This window comes from Sciurus vulgaris, assembly GCF_902686455.1.
Source record: "Sciurus vulgaris genome assembly, chromosome: 8".
Classification (NCBI taxonomy): domain Eukaryota; kingdom Metazoa; phylum Chordata; class Mammalia; order Rodentia; family Sciuridae; genus Sciurus; species Sciurus vulgaris.
This window is the reverse complement of record NC_136468.1, coordinates 119,497,833-119,510,766: the sequence shown is the minus strand read 5'-3', so window position 1 is coordinate 119,510,766 and position 12,934 is coordinate 119,497,833. Positions and strand designations below refer to the sequence as shown.

The 12,934-nt window shown below is 40.6% G+C and overlaps 1 gene segment (V, D, J or C); it reads right to left on the bottom strand.

Annotated features, from left to right (window-relative positions):
* Positions 1-4,767: 4,767 nt before the first annotated feature.
* LOC306667273 (immunoglobulin lambda variable 9-49-like) lies at positions 4,768-5,384 on the bottom strand. The segment is given in 2 exons: positions 5,324-5,384; positions 4,768-5,202 (listed from the first exon to the last, which is right to left on the bottom strand).
* Positions 5,385-12,934: the final 7,550 nt, after the last annotated feature.

Sequence of the window (12,934 nt, the reverse complement as noted above, 5' to 3'; positions counted from 1 at the left end):
ATCTCCAAGAACTATGGGACATCATGAAAAGACCAAATTTAAGAATGATTGGGATTGAGGAAGGCACAGAGATACAAACCAAAGGAATGAACAACCTATTCAATGAAATAATATCAGAAAATTTCCCAAACCTGAAGAATGAAATGGAAAATCAAATACAAGAGGCTTACAGAATACCAAATGCACAAAATCACAGCAGGTTCACACCAAGGCACATTAAAATGAAAATGCCTAACATTCAAAATAAAGATAGGATTTTGAAGGCCACAAGAGAAAAGCATCATATTACATATAGGGGGAGACAAATATGGATAGCAGCAGACTTCTCAACCCAGACTCTAAAATCTAGAAGGGCCTGGAACAATGTATTTCAAGCTCTGAAAGAACGTGGTTGCCAACCAAGAATCCTATACCCAGCAAAACTAACCTTCAGACTTGAAGATGAAATAAAATCCATCCATGATAAACAAAAGTTAAAAGAATTTACAAATAGAAAGCCTGCACTACAGAATGTTCTCAACAAAATATTCCATGAGGAGGAAATGAAAAACAACAATGGAGGTCAGCAAAGGGAGGAACTACCTTAGAGAAAAACCACTCAAAGGAGAAACCAAGCCAACTTTAAAACCAAAAATAAGCCAAATGACTGGGAATACAAATCAGATCTCATTAATAACCCTGAATGTTAATGGCCTAACCTCATCAATCAAAAGACATAGACTGGCAGAATGGATTAAAAAGAAATACCCAATAATATGCTGCCTGCAAGAGATTCATCTCATAGAAAAAGACATCCACAGATTAAAGGTGAAAGGATGGGAAAAAACCTACCACACACATGGACCCAGTAAAAAAGCAGGGGTTTCCATCCTTATATCAAATAAAGTGGACTTCAAGCCAAAGTCAGTCAGAAGGGATAAAGAAGGACATTTCATACTGCTTAAGGGAATCATAAATCAGGAAGACATAACGATAGTAAATATTTATGCCCCAAACAATGTTTCACCCCTATACATCAAACAAATCCTTCTCAATTTCAGGAATCACATAGACCACAACACAATAATTCTGGGTGACTTTAATGCACTGTTCTCATTACTAGATAGATCTTCCAAACAAAAACCAACCAAGAAACCATAGAACTCAATAACATAATCAATAACCTAGACTTAATAGACATATATAGAATATTCCATCCATCACCAAGCAGATTCACTTTCTTCTCAGCAGCACATGGAACCTTCTTGAAAATAGACCATACGTTATGCCACAAAGCAGCCCTCAGGAAATGCAAAAAAATAGAGATACTGCCTTGTGTTCTATCAGATCATAATGGACTGAGAATAGAAATCAATGACAAAATAAAAAACAGAAATTACTCTAACACCTGGAGACTAAATAATATGCTATTGAATGAATCATGGATAACAAAAAACATCAGGGAAGAGATAAAAAAAATTCTTAGAGGTCAATGAGAAGGACGATACAACATATTAAAATCTCTGGGACACTATGAAAGCAGTACTAAGAGGAAAATTCATTGCATGGAGCGCATTCCATAAAAGAATGAAAAGTCAACAAGTAAACGACCTAACCTTATAGATCAAAGCCCTAGAAAAAGAAGAACAGAATAACAGCAAAAGTAGTACAAGACAGGAAATAATTAAAATCAGAGCTGAAATCAATGAAATTAAAACAAAAGAAACAATTCAAAAAATTGACAAAACAAAAAGTAGGTTCTTCAAGAAAGTAAACGAAATAGACAAACCCTTAGCCACACTAACAAAGAGAAGGAGAGAGAAAACTCAAATTACTAAAATTCGTGATGAAAAAGGACATATGACAGACATCACTGAGATACATAACATAATGAGAAGCTACTTTGAAAATCTGTATTCCAACAAAATAGAAACTACTGAAGACACTGACAATTTTCTAGAGACATATGCTCCACCCAAACTGAACCAGGAGGACATACACAATTTAAACAGATTAATATCAAGCAACACAATAGAAGAAGCCATTAAAAATCTACCTTCCAAGAAAAGCCCAGGACCAGATGGATTCTCAGCCGAGTTCTACAGACCTTCAAAGAAGAACTCGTCCCAATACTTCACAAAGTATTCCAGGAAATAGAAAAGGAGGGTACCCTACCGAACTCATTCTATGAAGCTAATATCACCCTCATACCCAAACCAGGAAAAGACACATCAAGGAAAGAAAATTTTAGACCAATATCCTTAATGAATATAGATGCAAAGATCCTTAACAAAATATTGCAAACCGTATCCAAAAGCATATTAAGAAAATTGTGCACCATGATCAAGTGGGGTTCATCCCTGGAATGCAAGGATGGTTTAACACCTGTAAATCAATAAATGTAATCCATCATGTCAATAGATTTAAGGATAAGAATCATTTGGTTATTTCAATTGACGCAGAAAAAGCGTTCGACGAAATACAACACCCCTTCATGCTCAAAACACTAGAAAATATAGGGATAGTAGGAACATACCTAAACATTGTAAAGTCTATTTATGCTAAGCCCATGGCCAACATCATTCTTAATGGAGAAAAACTGAAACCATTCCCTTTAAAAACTGGAACAAGACAGGGATGTCCTCTTTCACCACTTCTATTCAACATTGTCCTCGAAACTCTAGCCAGAGCAATTAGGCAGACTAAAGAAATTAAAGGGCTACGAAGAGGAAAAGAGGAACTTAAGCTATCACTATTTGCTGATGACATAATTCTATATTTAGAGGATCCAAAAACCTCCTCCAGAAAACTTCTAGACCTCGTCAATGAATTCAGCAAAATAGCAGGCTATAAAATCAACACGCATAAATCTAAAGCACTTTTATACACAGCAACTAAACAGCTGAAAGGGAAATGAGGAAAACAACTCCATTTGCAATAGCCTCAAAAAAAAATACTTGGGAATCAATCTAACCAAAGAGGTAAAAGATCTCTACAATGAAAACTACAAAACATTGAAGAAAGAAATTGAGGAAGAGCGTAGAACATGGAAAGATCTCTCATGTTCTTGGACAGGCAGAATTAATATTGTCAAAATGGCCATACTACCAAAAGTTCTATACAGATTCAATGCAATTCCAATTAAAATCCCAATGATTTACTTTACAGAAATAGAGCAAGCAATCATGAAATTCATGTGGAAGAATAAGAAATCCAGAATAGCTAAAGCGATCCTTAGCAGGAAGAATGAAACAGGGGGTATCGCAATACCAGAAGAACTTCAACTATACTACAAAGCAATAGTAACAAAAATGGCATGATATTAGCACCAAAATAGACAGGTAGATCAATGGTACAGAATACAGGACATGGACACAAACCCAAATAAATACAATTTTCTCATACTAGACAAAGGGGCCAAAAATATGCAATGGAGAAAAGATAGCCTCTTCAACAAATGGTGCTGGGAAAATTGGAAATCCATATGCAACAGAATGAAACTAAACCCCTATCTCTCACCCTGCACAAAACTCAATTCACAATGGATCAAGGACCTTGAAATCAGACCAGAGACCCTGCATCTTATAGAAGAAAAAGTAGGTCCAAATCTTCACCTTGTTGGCTTAGGATCAGACTTCCTTAACAGGACTCCCATAGCACAAGAAATAAAAGCAAGAATCAACAACTGGGATAGATTCAAACTAAAAAGCTTTCTCTCAGCAAAGGAAACTATCAACAATGCGAAGAGAGAGCCTACAGAGTGGTAGAATATCGTTGCCACTCATACTTCAGATAAAGCACTAATTTCCAGAATATTTAAAGAACTCAGAAAAAACTCTTCACGAAGAATACAAATAACCCAATCAACAAATGGGCTAAGGATATGAACAGACACTTCATAGAAGAAGATCTACAAACAATCAACAAACATATGAAAAAATGATCACCATCTTCAGTAATAAGAGAAATGCAAATCAAAACTACACTAAGATTCCATCTCACCCCAATTAGAATGGCGATTATCAAGAACACAAGCAACAATAGGAGTTGGAGAGGATGTGGGGAAAAAGGTACACTCATACATTGCTGGTGGGGCTGCAAATAATGCAGCCACTCTGGAAAGCAATTTGGAGATTTCCTGGAACACTTGGAATGGAATCACCACTTGACCCAGCTATCCCACTCCTTGGCCTATACCCAAAGGACTTAAAATCAGCATACTACAGAGATACAGCTACATCAATGTTCATAGCTGCTCAAATCACAATAGCCAGACTGTGGAACCAACCTAGGTGTCCTTCAATTGATGGATGGATAAAGAAACTGAGGTATATATATATACAGTGGAATATTACTCAGCTATAAAGAATAATAAAATTATGGCATTTGCAGGCAAATGGATGAAATTGGAGAATATCATACTAAGTGAGATAAGCCAATCTCAAAAGTCCAAAGGATGAATGATCTCACTGAGAAGCGGATGATGACACAGAATGGGGTGTGGGAGGGGGGCAAGAATGGAGGAAGGAGGGACTGTATAGTGGGAAAAGAGAGGTTGGAGGGATGGGGGAAGGAAATAATAACAGAATGAATCAAACTTCATTACCCTATGTAAATGTATGATTATGCAAATGGTATGCTGTTACTCCATGTACAAACAGAAACAACATGCATCCCATTTGTTTACAATAAAAATAAATTTTAAAAAACACTCATAAGAACATCTTTGTATGTGGGGATATTCAATGTGAATTAAATTTATAAAATATCTGGGAAGGTGGAAATGATTAATCAAGGTCAGGAGGCTCTATCTAACCTGTGAGTCAGGACCCTGGGAAGTGAAAGGGTAACAGGGCAGATCAGCCTGCTGGTTTTTGTCTTACTTCCCCTCTGCCTGTGTTACTGTGGGTTACTCACTGCCATGGTTTGCCCCACAGTGGTAGACACTCTCATCCTGTTCCTGGATGTTCTGGATGGTCAGGTACCGATCCAGGCCAGAGCCTGAGCCTGAAAAGCTATCAGGAATCCCATCGCCCTTGGATCCCACAATGCCACTAGTGCCCACTCGCATCACAAACCGGGGACTCTTCCCTGGGCTTTGCTGGTACCAGTCCACACTGTAACCACTGTAGCCACTGCTGAGGGTACAGGTGAGTTTGGCTGTTTGTCCCAGGGAGGCAGATGCAGAGGATGGCTGAGTCAGCACAGGTTGGGAGTGGGACCCTATAAACACAGACAAGTCACAATGGAAGGTAGAGCCAGGGTGCAGGTGTTAGGGGATCTGAGCCAATGAGGACAGACTCAGGGTAGGGTTCTGCCTTGGGGCACAGAGGTTTGTCCTTACCTGGGCAGTAAGCAAGCATGAAAAGGAGGAAAAGAGTCCCAACCATGTTGCACAAGTTTCCTGAGCTGCAGAGCTGGTGTGGGCTGCCCCCAGCCTTTCTTATCCCTTCCCACAGGCCTCAGGGAGGAGCAGCTCATGCAAATGTGCCTCCACCCACTGCCTCTCACTGTCTGCCCTTCTTCTGGGCCTGGAATGTTGCAGGACAAAGCCTGGAGTGTGGTGATGCTTTCATTTGCCTGATGGGCAGAACCTGGGAGGGCAGGTTCTGGGACTTCACAGAAGAACACAGTTGCTGAGGCCACATTGTGACACAGGGTTCACCTCCTCTGTGCCCCCCTGTGTAGAGGTGGAGTCCTCTGTTCCATTTGCGAACATACTTCAAGGGTTCCCGAAAAATGTTCCATGATGTCTCCTGAAATTACACGTAGAAGTTTAGTCTTTGCATGGATTCTAACTCTGCCTTTTTACCTTTTTATTTTAATCCTCATGGAAATGCTTGTGTATCAAGCACTGTTCTCAGATCAATATTACTACTCTGCGTTGTAATTTGAGAGCTTGTGGTTTCCACAAAAAAATTCGCCATTAATCAATAATCCAATATGAAAAGTGCCATGAAAAAGAAGCATGGAGCTGGACGTTCCCACTGCTTGAGGTCATTTAGGAAATCCAACTCAGAGGGTCATCATTCATTTTTCCTTCATGTTCTATCATCTTGGTGTCCATCTTTCCAGGATGTAAGTTGGCTGAGCTGTGTAAGATACTTGCCCAAAGACATCCATCACCCCAAGTTAGAGTTTACATGACCCTGATCTAATGAATGACATTTTCCCATCGGGCCACTTTGTTAAGGGTATAAGTGGGAATATAGATCTACAATTGAAATGACTACAAATTAAGAGGCATGAACAAATACAAATTACTTAGCTTACATTTGCAGGGGTCAGAAGAGTGACATGGATCTTACTGGCTAACCTCAGGGTGTTCACAGGGTTGTGTTGCCTTCTGTGGGCTTCAGGGGAGGAAACTCTCTTCCTGCTTTCTCCAAATTCTAGGGGTCACCCACATTCACAGCTGGTGGTCACAGCTAAAAACCCTGAATGGAGACCTTCTCACATCACACCACTCTGGTCACTTCTTCTCACTTTCTCTTCCACTTTTAAGAACCCTCATGATTCCACTGTCTCCAGGTAAATTCCAGGATTATTTCTTGACCTTAATGTGAGATGATTGGTAACATTAACTCCACATATAATATGTCATCACTTCATTGTACATCCTAGCATAATCATAGAATCCAGGGATTAATGTGTGCACATCTTTGGGGCTCATTTTCTGCTAACTACACTGCTCTGGCCAGGGGAACTTTTACCTGTTTATGTACTCATTGAAAATATAATAATACATCACCCAAAAGTCACAAGCATATGAAGTTGGGGTTTGTTGTGATTTTACATTACACATATATGATTCTTCATAGCAGATTACATAATTTATAATTATATATGATTTCATTATTATGTATATCAGAAAGTCACTAAGACTATCCTGTGTACATACATTTCAAATTCAATATTCTGGTTTTGACTTTTTAGCACCATCTATAACACAGAGTAGGGTTACCTCTCATTTCCTTGTGGTTAATAGCACTGAGTAAATCTTAAAGCTGTCATTCCATGCACTATGTAATAATCTGCTTATCCTCAGGCTGCAGCTCAGAGATGTACAGAGCACATGTATACATGTCCAGGTATCTTTGCTCCAGACAAGTACCTGGAGACCCCACAACTCTGATACATATGAGTCTGAGTAGCATAGAAGACACCAGGAAGGGTTCCCTGTAATCTACTGGTACCATTGTATCTAGGACTGCTGAAATTGGAGCCACTGTTCTGGGAATAGATGAGTGTGGCAGGTGATTCAGGAGAGGCAAAGATGGAGGGAAGTTGACTCAATACAACTTGGAGAGGGAACATGCACACACAGATAGGAGTTGGAGATGAGGTAAGGGGAGGAGAAAACTTTCTCATGAGTTCTTAGACTGAGGAGTTGAAGCAAACTAAGAATTGAGACCTGCTGAAGACTGAGGTTCTCCTGAGCAGCAATGGAGGAGGTGCAAGATTTGTACAAGTCATAGCGGGCACAGACCCTGATTCTCACATTGCCGCTGGGCTTTTGTAGGTGTCCTTTAATTTTTTACCCTCTGCTTCAGGAGGGTTGTTTATGCAACTGTGTTTCCATCATGGTTGAGCCCTGGTGCCAGAGTGTAGCACACAGTGCAGAGTGAGAAAGAATGAGGTTGCTTTCCTCCTTGGGGGACCCCTGGCAGGAAGCACCTGATGACATGAGACAGACAAAGGTCTCTGCTCCAGTGACTCGGTCAAGTCAGACAGAGCACAGCTGTGGAGTCCCCATCAGTGAACAGAGGCTGTACTGGCAAGATTAGGGATCCTTACAGTGAAAGGTCCTAACTGAACCTGTGTGGGGATCAGAAGGTGGTCATACAGCATCCCCTGGTGGTGACAGAACACAAAGGACACCAGTGAAATGTAGAAGATAATGAACTATTGTGAAAATTTATACTCTGATAAAACAGGAAATCTTGAAGACATCGACAAATTTCTAGAGACAAATGACCTACCCAAACTGAATCATGAGGAAATGTTCAATTTAAACAGATCAATTTCAAACAATGAATTAGAAGATGCCATCAAAAGCTTACCAACGAAGAAAAGGCCAGGAGCAGACAGATTCTCAGTTGAGTTCTACAAGACCGCCAAAGAAGAATTAACAGCAGCACTCCTCAAATTCTTCCATGAAATGGAAAAGGAGGGAACCCTTTCAATCTCATTCTATGAGGTGAATATCATCCTGATACCAAAACCAGCCAAAGACACATCAAGGAAAGAAAACTTCAACCAATATTCCTGATGAACATAGATGCAAAAATTCTCAATAAAATTCTAGGAAATTGCATACAAAATCATATTAATAAATAGTGCACCACAATCAAGTGGGGTTCATCTTAGGGATGCAAGGTTGGTTCAACATCCATAATCAACATATGTAATTCAATAGATGTAAAGACAAGAATCATATAATTATCTCAAAAGATGCAGAAAAAGCATTTGACAAAATATGGCACCCCCTTTATGTTAAAAACACTACAAAAACTAGGGTTAGTAGGAACAGACTTCAACATTGTAAAAGCCATATATGCTAAACTTAAGGCCAAGATCATTCTAAATGGAGAAATATTGAAAGTGTTCCCTCTAAAACCTGGAACAAGACAAGGATGCCCTCTTTCACCACTTCTATTCTATATAGTTCTGGAAAGCAATTAGATAGATGAAAGAAATGAAAGTTCTATGAACTTTGGTATCATGTTCCTCTTGGAATTCAGAACCCAGATGGTAGTAGATGGTAGAGGTCATTACATAGTGGAAAATCTAAGTAAAAAATTTCTGAAGATAGCTGACTGGAAATTTGAGCAGAAAAGAAATGGACATAGGTTAACCAGCCTGAGAGGCCAGTACAGGTGTAGGCTACAGGCACAAGACCCACAGGTGCAGTGCTAAGAAGTTCAGGGCAGGGGTTAAACACACATCCCTTGTATGCCTCCCTCCCTCCCCTAATTCCACAACCATGACCTACTGTGGCCAGGGAGTTCCCAGATGTCTCTTGGTGATTCAGAGAGATGCTTTACTTTTATTTTGCTAGATCATTAATGAATGAAACCGCGGGGACCTTGGGGACCTCAACAAAATAATTGCAATGGCTGGTGTTCTGTCTTGGGAGGTCCTAGCCAACAGATTCTGGGGCTGAAGGAAAATAATGGCCTAGGTGAAAGATGCTTCCCACCTTCCTCTGTGGATTACTTAAGACTCACCTTGTGTAGGTCCTCAGAGCAGACAGAGCGAGAAAATGGGAAAAGTAACAAAAAAGGGACAAAAGCAAAAAGAAGAAAAACAACTGACAGCTTCTACATGTAGGTACTCAATAGTTGAATGGAAATACCATTTGTAGGAAAAATTCAATTATATAGTTATATTAAAAACTAATGAGGGTAGAGGAAAGAGAAATTCAGGGATGTGACAAGTACAGGAATAAGATTGTGGAGGTTTCCATGGTGGTCTGAGTTCTGGTGACCCTCCTCCCTAGAGATGGACATTGGAGAATGGAAACTGCATCAGAAATATTTCACGTGTCTCTAAAACCTAATGGGGAGATTGGTGAAGACCTGACGCTGCCAGAGAGAGACCTGTTGGAGGAAAGAGCAGAAGGGAGACAGGAGGGAAGGTCTGAGGGAGAGCATCAGTGAGAGTCCATGAGACTGTGATCCCTGGATGTGTGGGCTGGTGTAAAGAGTGGAGGATGTAACTGTGACCAAGGTAATGTCAGTATATCAGGTATAGATGTGTAACCTCCAAGACAATTTATAGTGTTAGCAAACTAACTGAGGAAATAAAAATTTCATCACTATTGAAAAACAGTTTAGAGTAAGCACACAAGATTGGTAAGCTATTCAACTAATGCAACTATTCTGAGTAAATAGTTGCATTCCAACTACCATAATATAAACTGATGTTTGTTTTGATCTATATTTTAGCTAATATAATTATTATTTATTATTTAATAAATTGAATTTATTATTTAATACATTGAAGGAAGTACAAGGAAACATCAGGGTTTTAACTGCTGGGCTCATCACATGCCATATTGTATAGAATCAATTCCAGCCTGGCACATACAATTTCTGCCAATCATTTATTTACTTCCTTTATACACTTTATTCAGGGCAAGAACATCTCCTCTGTTGACAATAAGCTCAAAAATTCTTCATTCCTTAATGTATCACATCTAGACTTTATGTTTGGTTATTGATTCCAGGTGAATTTTTTGTGGAAACAACAGCTCCCCAATCATAGAGAGTCCACCTACAGTAGTGATATTGATCTGAGTACAGAGCTTTCCACAAAAATATCTGCATCAGAATTTCCAGGATTAAAATAAAAAGGTAAAGAGGCAGAGTTAGGATCCATGTGAAGACTAAACTTTTACATGTAATTTTCAGGAAACATCATGGAACACTTTCTGGGGCCCCTTGAGTATGTTCGCAGATGGAAACATTCCCAGAGGACTCCACCTCTGAACACACAGAGGGCCACAGAGGAGGTGAACCCTGTGTCACAATGTGGCCTCAGCAACTGTGTTCTTCTGTGAAGCCCCAGCACCTGCCCTCCCAGGTTCTGCCCATCAGGCAAATGAAAGCATCACCACTCTCCAGGCTTTATCTTGCATCATTCCAGGCCCAGAAGAAGGGCAGGCAGTGAGAGGCAGTGGGTGGAGGCACATTTGCATGAGCTGCTCCTCCCTGAGGCCAGTGGGAAGGGATAAAAAAGGCTGGGGGCAGCCCACACCAGCTCTGGAGCTCAGGAAACTTGTCCAACATGGTTGGGACTCTTTTCCTTCTTTTCATGTTCTCTTACTGCCCAGGTAGGAGCAGACCTCTGTGCTCCAAGGCAGAACCCTACCCTGAGTCTGTCCTCACTGGCTCAGATCCCCAAACACCTGCACCCTGTCTCTGCCTTCCACTGTGATGTGTTTGTGTTTACAGGCTCCCTCTTCCAACCTGTGCTGACTCAGCCACCCTCTGCATCTGCCTCCCTGGGACAAACAGCCAAACTCACATGCACCCTCAGCAGTGGCTACAATAATTACGCAGTGAACTGGTATCAGCAAAGCCCAGGGAAGAGTCCCTGGTTTGTGATGTGAGTGGGCACTAGTGGCATTGTGGGATCCAAGGGGGATGGGATTCTCAGGCTTAGGCTCTGGCCTGGATTGGTACCTGACCATCCAGAATATCCAGGAACAAGATAAGAATGTCTTTCTCTTTCTTGGACAAGGGATCTTCTTTCAACCTGAACTTTAGTTCAGGGATTCTTCCTTCTTTATCTATTTATTCTATTTTCCATGATGCATTCTGCCCACGATTTTCTTTAAAATTATTAGCATGGTTTTCTTTATTTCTATTAGTGTATTTATTACAGTTCAAAATGAAGTCTTGGTCTAGTATGCCTGATGCCTTTGCTTCCTCTTAGTTTCTACCAACTGATTTTTGTGGGTTTCAGTATGTTTTAATTGACTGCCTTCACTAAGTATGTGCTAAATTTTCCTGTTACTGCCTCATAATTTCATTTGGAAAAAAATGGAGATTTGGGGTATTATAATAGAATGACTCTGGAAATCAGAGTCCTACCAGAAGGGCTTTATTTTTGTTGTGGTTATAACTGCTCTTTGTTGTAGGTGTTATTGTAATTGACCATGCAATGCTTTGTGATTTTTCTGGGCTATTTCTTTAACTGGATTATTTGCATGTGTAATAGCTAACCTCTGCATTTAATGACAATAGTGGTTAGCTAATTATTAAACAGATATTTCCAGAAAGTCATAGAAATAATACATCCCTCAGCCTTTGCTGAGCGTTATGGTGCAACTTTAACACTTGACTTTAACTAATGTAACATCAGTTTATACCTCTATCTTATCTTTCACTTCATTCTAGCAAAGATGCAATTTCAGCGAGAGGAGAGAGCTTAAGGTCTTTTCCTTTCCTACCCAGGCATGCACATAACCCAGGAACAAGCAAGTGGTCTTTTAGAGTCATAGGAGTATGCCAGAGATAACTTTAACACCCCCTAAGAATTCCTACACCCTAGTTTTTCCTTGCACATATTTGGTCAGCGTCCTTTTTTTTCCCATTTTTTATACTGGCTCACTTATTCCTAATGTTAATGGATCACTCTGATGGTTTTGATAAACACATTGAGGATGGAACTGCTTCAATTAGATAAGCTCTGAATTAATTAAAATTACGCTAAGTACCCCTCCTTCCCCAAACATCCCAGAAAGCTGACTCAGTAGCCCTTCTCTCTTGCTTTATTCTTATCCCATTTTTGGGGGGTAGGGATTGAACTCAGGGGCACTTGACCACTGAACCACATCCCTAACCCTACTTTGTATTTTATTTAGAGACAGGGTCTCACTGAATTGCCTCACTATTGCTGAGTCTGGTTTTGAACTCCAATCCTCTTGCCTTAGCCTCCTGAGCAGATAGGATTACAGAAGTGAACCACTGTGCCCGTCTCTTTTCTTTCTGTGTGTCCAGTTTCCTCCCTTCTACCATTTTTCCTTTGAGGCACATTCCATGGGATGACCTGAGCAGGTCTCACCCATGCCTCTTCTTGGCTTTAGCTGCTGCATGGGAGAAGAAGCACCTCCTAACCTGGGACCAGCTGTGGAACAGGAGCAGGACTGGTGGTGGAAGTCTCAGGTCCCGGATCGTCATGCAACTAACTCACTGACCAACCACCACTGAAGTCATGCATTCATCTCCACTTACAGTGCCCCCACCCCCACCAGGCCTTGGACAGTTCTTCTACTTCCTCTGTCCAGCAGGTTCTCCTCCCTAGTACCCACAGCCCCCTGCTGAGGAAAAGGAGGTGGCAAATTGGCTCCTGAACCCATGTCAACGTTGTGAGGCTCACAGCTCTGCTGGGGAGGAGGAGGAGAAAAATGGAAAGAGCTGGGTGGCATACAGATCCAAAGGATATC